Here is a 6912-nt window from a genome sequence, read left to right on the forward strand (position 1 = left end):
CTACTACTCTAGTTGACACAAAACAGAAGCCTAATACCTATGATGACACTCCATATGATGATCATACATTATATCAGAGTCTTATATGTGTATATAAGTATGCCAAACTATGGCATCAAAAGTTTGGACATCTGCACTTAAAAGGTATGAAGAAGGTCTTATTAAGTGAAGTTGTCAAAGGTATTCCCAGATTGAAGATTGATGAATAAAGGATTTGTGGTGAATGTAAAGTTGGGAAACAAACAAGGATGTCCCATAAGAAGCATCAACATCTGACTACCACTTATAAGGTTCTTGAGCTACTTCACATGGACTTAATGAGACCTATGCAAGTTGAAAGTCTTGGAGGAAAGAAGTATGCATATATGGTTGTGGATGACTTTTCTAGATTCACCTGGGTGAGTTTCATCAGAGAGAAGTCTAATGTCATTGAAGTCTTCAAAGAACTGTGTTAAAGGCTCCAAAGAGAGAAAGGGTGCAATGTGGTCAGAATCAGAAGTGACCATTAGAAGGAATTTGAGAATAGCAAATTTGAAGAATTATGTTCTGCTAAAAGGATTAGTCATGAGTTCTGATCACCTATCACTACTCAACAAAATGGGGTGGTGGAACGCAAGAACAGGACTATCGAAGAATGTGCATGGGTCATGCCTCATGCTAAGAAACTCCCATATTATTTCTAGGTTAAAGCTATGAAAACTGTATGTTACATCCATAATAGAGTAATTATCAGATCTGGAACTTCGATTACTCTCTATGAACTATGGAAAGGAAAAAAATCCAACTGTGAAATACGTCCATGTTTTTGGAAGAAAATGCTACAATCTGGCTAATCGAGAACAGAGGAGGAAAATGGACCCTAAAAGTGATGATGGAATATTTCTGGGATACTCTACCAATAGTAGAGCATATAGAGTGTTTAAAATAAGAATAAAAGTGATTGTGGAGTCTATAAATATGTAGTGGTTTATGCCTCACCAAAAGAGGCTGATGTCACAAATGATGTTGGAATATTCTTTCCTATGGATAATAGTGAAACATCTACGCCTATAGAGAATGTTGAAACATCCCCTCCTAAGGATGCTTATGGTGGTGACTCAGATGCAAATACTGAACCCGAAGACGCTAAGGCAGTTGACAAAGGACCCTCTATCATGATTCAGAAGGATCATCCTAAGGAGCTTATCATATGAGATTTGAATAAAGGGGTTATCACCAGGTCAAGAGAGGTTGTGTCAAAATCATGCGTTGTTTCAAAAGTTGAACCAAAGAATGTCAAGGAAGCCTTAACTGATGAGTTGTGGATTAATGCTATTTAAGAGGAACTTGAATAGTTCAGGGGAAATGAGGTTTGGGATTTAGTACCAAGACCTAAAGGAACTAATGTTATTGGAACAAAATGGGTGTACAAGAACAAGTATGATGAACAAGGTGTTGTTACCAGAAACAACGCCAGACTTGTTGCTCAAGGATACACTCAAATGAGGGAGTGGACTTTTGTCGCACGCTCGCGAAAAGATGATTTGGAATCAACAGAGTCGCCGCCGAACTTTATTTATCCCACGAAGGGAAAGCATCGAGAAAACCCGGAAGAAAGAAAGGATAAGAAAAGGTCTTACGACCAAAGATCGGGTAAGAAGTCGGTTACGCAAGGGGAAGGTATTACACCCCTCACGTCTGTGGTACTCCACAAGATCCGCTTATGTTTGTTTCTAATCTAAGGGTGTGTTAACTATTGCTTGCTTGCTAAGAGGAAAAATGAAAGGATTAAAAAAATACGGGAGGAATAGAGTTTTTTAAATAGTTCTGCTTGCTTAGGTCCTGCAACCTAATGCATACGTATCCCCTTATCAGGAATCAGAGCGTCGTAGTTCGGATCACATGTTTTTGTTTGTTTTTGTGTTTTTTTAGTGGACGAAGTTACATTCGCATTCTAGCATTAGGATAGCAGCTCGATGAGTGGAGTCTTATGTGTTACTTGTCTGCGATCGAAAGGAAGTAACATATCTGATTAATGGGAAAGAAAGCCCTGAAGGCAAGAGAGAGAAGAGAGAATTGGTTTGTGTTTTTTAACGTAATTCTATGGTGAACAAAACTCGCTACAAGGATTTGCACCACTTCCTTACTTTGTTTAGGTTTGAACCTTTATTAACTATTTTAGAGTGTTTTTGATTGGTGTCTTTTAAAGGGGATTTATTTGTGACTTGGATCATACCACAAAGAGTTTAAGTATTTAGAGAAATACACCAAGGTCTACACCTCAATCATTTCTCTAAGTAGCGGTTAAGAAATACACTGAGGCCTACGCCTCAATCATTTCTCTCCCACTAAGTAGAAAAGAAATACATCGGGGCCTACGTCCCAATCATTTCTTTCCCACTATAAAAGAAATAGTAGTATGATCTTTGTCGGTATTTATTAGGTTTTTTAGAGTTGAAAAAGAAAAAGGAAAGGAATCTAATCTAATATGAACTAAGAGAAGTTTCTAAGTCCTAAATTGTCAAGTTAAGATTATACCTAAAGTTAGGATTTTAAAGAAAGAGACTAGCCTAAGTGTTATGTGAAGATTATAAGTCCTAAGATCTAAAGGAACATGTAAATGGGATATCACAATCATAAGCAAAAATCAAGTAATACAATGATACAAAAAATTGCACAAAAGCATGAAGTAACAAGTCAAACTATAGTACAAAAATTGATTAAAAGGACTATTATTATTGTGAGATTTTTATGTGAGGAATTGAATTCTAATTCAAGAGAAAATCTAAATTGACAATTCTAAAAAGAAGTATTTTTATTGCATAAAGGAAATGGGAAAAATCTAAGTAAAACCTATATTTTACTAAAAAAAGAGTCAGGGGGTGAAAATTGAAATTGATAGGGCATATAGTAACTCTAGGCGCAGGCCCAACCAATAGCCCAAGGGAGAGTTTTGTTACAGATTTTGTTTGCCAAAAATGGATGGCATGGGCCTCAGGGGGTATGAGATAGCAAATCTGGTGGAGGCCCAAGCATTGTTATGATTTTTATGATTGCCAAAAAAAGCTATGGGCCTAAGGGGGGAGAGTTAGAAAATTATACCCCGTACCCCTACATTTATCCCAATACCCCTACAATTTTAAAAAAATCCCAATTTTGTCCTTATTAAATTTTTAACTTTTCTTTTTTATTTTGTTTTTCAATTTTACTGAACCGGATATCCCAGGGGTGGGTGTTCCGGTTCCTTTTTTTTTCAATTTTACTGAACCGGATATCCCAGAATTGGGTGTTCCGGTTCTTTTTTTTTTCAACATTGAATTGGATATCCCAGTATGTTCACTTCTTGTCACTTCTTTTATCGATACTTAATGGTTGTTGATTTGGTTTGATAATCACACAAGATTTGATGCTTCCATGGCTATTGATCTGAGAAATCGAATGTTAAGAAGATGTAGAAATAGTTCAATAGAGAGAAATCGAGAGAACGCAGAGAGATGAGAGAGAGATAGAGTCGTTAGAGGTGAGAGATATTTTGAATGATAGCATGTGAAGGAGAGAACTCAGTTTTTGTCGTGTTTGATTGTTTACTGAGAAGTAGGGGCGGAAAGATAGAGAGGAAGAGAGTGTGACGTGTTCTCTTCATCCAATTCATAATTCAATGTTGAAAAAAAAAAGAACCGGAACACCCAATTTTGGGATATCCGGTTCAGTAAAATTGAAAAAAAAAAAAGGAACCGGAACACCCACCCCTGGAATATCCGGTTCAGTAAAATTGAAAAACAAAATAAAAAAGAAAAGTTAAAAATTTAATAAGGACAAAATTGAGATTTTTTTAAAATTGTAGGGGTATTGGGATAAATGTAGGGGTACGGGGTATAATTTTCGGAGAGTTAGAAATTAGTGAAGGCCCATGTTGATTTGATCCAAGATGATTATTATTTAGACTTTTTTTCAGAAATTATTATTCAGATTAATAATTAAAAAAACTAATAATATTGAAAGAAACAAAAAAGAAAGGGGATTAGGGTTAAGCATCTGTGACCTTTAGACTTTCTTCTTCTTCACGACCAAACGGCCGGAATTTCTCAATGGTGAAATCTCCGATCGAAGTTCCGATCGCCGCCACGGATAAAGCCAGGAGCTCAACGTCCTCGCATCCTCTTTGTCCACCCTTATCTCTGCCGGAGGCACACTCTGGAGATTCTTTGAAGGTGACGAGAGAACAAGAAATCCGGAGAGTCAAGGTGAGCTTTCCAATCCGTTGCTTTCGCGGATTCGAATTCCTTCTACTTTGCTTCTCGCTTTGAATTCTTCTTCTCTGGACTCAGCTCCTCTCTCGTTTCCGATTTCTAATTAGTTTGGATCGTTGTTCTTGTTGCGTCGTGATGATGATTGATGCATTTTCTTGCAGATTCCAGTTGTTGTTGTTGTTTGACGATACTTCACGAAGTGAAACTTGAAGGTTCATGAAGTTGTGCGGTGGTGATTTTTGCGGAGCAGTAGAGGATTGATGACGGAGATGATGATTGTTGAAGTGAGATTGAAGAGGTTGAATCGAGAGAATGAAGAAGGCTTTTTTTTCTGAGATATGGATTGAAGTTTCTGGTAATTGAAGAGGATAGAGAGAGTTGAAGCAGGTTGTGATGACGGAGTTTTATAATTTTAGTGGTGAATGGTGGATGAAGGAAGAGGTGAGGGATGAAGGTGATGATTCCAGAATTCTGAAATGATTGTGATGATTTATGGAGAAATGGTGGAGATAATTGGAGAAGGAGAATGATGAATTGAGGGAGTATGAGAAAAATGGTGGAGAGCTTTAAGAGAGTGTGGAAGTATGGTTATATAGAGGTTGAAGGATGAGATGAAGTTTGTTGAATTCAGTTATGGGGTGGTTACAAATTTTGTTAGTAGTTATAAAACTGTTAGGAATTAGTTTAGGTTGAAACTGAGTTTGTTAAATCGGTTATGGAATGTCTCAAGGTTAGTTGTTATGTTTTGGTTGAACTTCTTTGTTCTGATCTTTTTCTCCTCACCTCTTTGTTATGCGAATTTTCTTTTTTTGTGTTGACAATTCTCCTTCTATTGGCTTATTAACAGGTCTTGAACCAACCGTCTCTTGTTGTTGAAGCTGTTGTGTTGTGTTGTGGCGTCGACTTCGAATAGAAGCGAGAGTGGCGGACTTAGGAGTATGTGACAGGTACTGTTAGAATCTTTTTTTTGGATTATGCAGAAATTTAGTAGTGTATGCAGGGCTGCATTGTGATGAATTGCTGCCTGAATGTGATGATATATGCTTTGGTCTGTATGCTGATATTTTGTTAATAAATTGTGTGTTCAATATGCTGTTACATGATGAATTGTAGTCAGTTACTTCTGAATTTCATGTGTGTTGTGTACTGATGCTGAATGTGACTTATCCGCCGTATATTGAAGTGAAAAAGGACCTTGTCATGTGGCTGTTATGTGGACTGTATGATAGTAGGCGATTTTGGGCCAAACTGCATTTGGACTGAATTGTATTTATAAACCATAGAACTGAAACTGTTAGAATGTTGTTAATTGCTGCTGTCAGTTAAAATAGCTTAGTGAAGCTCCCTTCGAATCGCTTAGTGTACAGGTCCTGCTTATGTGTATATGTCGAGTCTCGATTTTATGCTGGAGTGGTGTATAAGTTATTTTTCTAATCTGAACCGTATTGAGCTTGCGACTGACACAACACCGCTTGGTCTGAATTTAGTGTATGCCTGAATCAAATGAATGTGTGTTGATTGTAAGTATTGAACACGGTTGCGTATGTCTGCTCCGTTTTCTTCTGAACCAGCGCGAGTCTTGATTCTTTTTGTACTGAGGTTGCAAGTTTGGAATTGAGAAGTGAGTGTGAAACTGTTCTTGGTTTACCCGATAGAGTAGATTAACTGTTTTTGAGATTTTACAATGCGATGCAGCGGTCCGAACCGGTTCAGTGTCTTATTTTTGCAAGGTATATGGTTCTGAGGTATGATTTGTGAATGGTTATGGAACTGATTTGTTTTGTACACACTATGCAGGTCTGGGAATTCAAGGCAGCCAAGGTTCTGTTTACATAGGCATGGAAGAAGAAATATGGGAAAATGACTCCTAGGCACACATGGAAATTATGGATTGAAGTGATCTTGAAAGAAGATTAGTGGAGCTTAGCCCTTGTAGCATAAGTTTAAATTTCTTTTTCTTTGTAGTTTACTGAACATAGCTTGTGTAATGAACCTATATTGATATTGAATAGACTCACTCTTTGAGAGATTCGAAATTCAATGTACAAATTGTCTTGAATTTTTGTGGTTAAAAATGGAGAATATGTAATGGACTCTTGGATTTTATAATAATGAATGGGTTTTGATGGCCTTTGAGCTTGAAATATAATGTAGACTTTTCTTTCTTCAAGTTTAAATTCATTTTCTTTTCCCTCCAATTCTTTTGAAGTTGAATTTCAAACATTTGCTTTCTTGAATTTGCAACTTGAATAAATCATGATAAGAGAACCCTTGTACCCTTGAATGAATATCAAACCAATTGAATCCTCTTGATTGAATGATCCATGAATTGGTCAGCTGTTTCTCTTTTCCTATAATATTGCTCTTTTGACTTTTTATTATAATCCAAACAATTACCAAACGAATAAATCCAAATGTCAGATTAAATGAATGAGGCTTTATGAATCCCTTGCAAATGTCTCCAAATGATTTCGAGTGAGACTTCTTGACTAATAACATTCCAGGATGAATGATTTTCATAAAGAAATCCTTCTTGAGTAATACCTGATTAGGGAAATAAACCCTAATCAAGGGATGGTGAGAAGCGCTGATATATAATGAGTGGGATCAAAGTATTAAGAAGAAATAGCCCTTGATGATGCAACCAAGCCTTTGAGATACAACCAGTTGAGAATCCAACACT

General features: G+C 36.8%; 1 long non-coding RNA gene across 1 annotated transcript; it reads left to right on the forward strand.

Moving 5' to 3' along the window:
* Nucleotides 1–3965: 3965 nt before the first annotated feature.
* LOC131599237 (uncharacterized) lies at nucleotides 3966–6378 on the forward strand. The gene is made up of 4 exons (XR_009282654.1): nucleotides 3966–4223; nucleotides 4391–4959; nucleotides 5077–5176; nucleotides 6027–6378. It is a non-coding gene; the product is annotated as an uncharacterized LOC131599237 (long non-coding RNA).
* Nucleotides 6379–6912: the final 534 nt, after the last annotated feature.

Source organism: Vicia villosa, linkage group LG4 (genome assembly GCF_029867415.1).
Source record: "Vicia villosa cultivar HV-30 ecotype Madison, WI linkage group LG4, Vvil1.0, whole genome shotgun sequence".
NCBI lineage: Eukaryota > Viridiplantae > Streptophyta > Magnoliopsida > Fabales > Fabaceae > Vicia > Vicia villosa.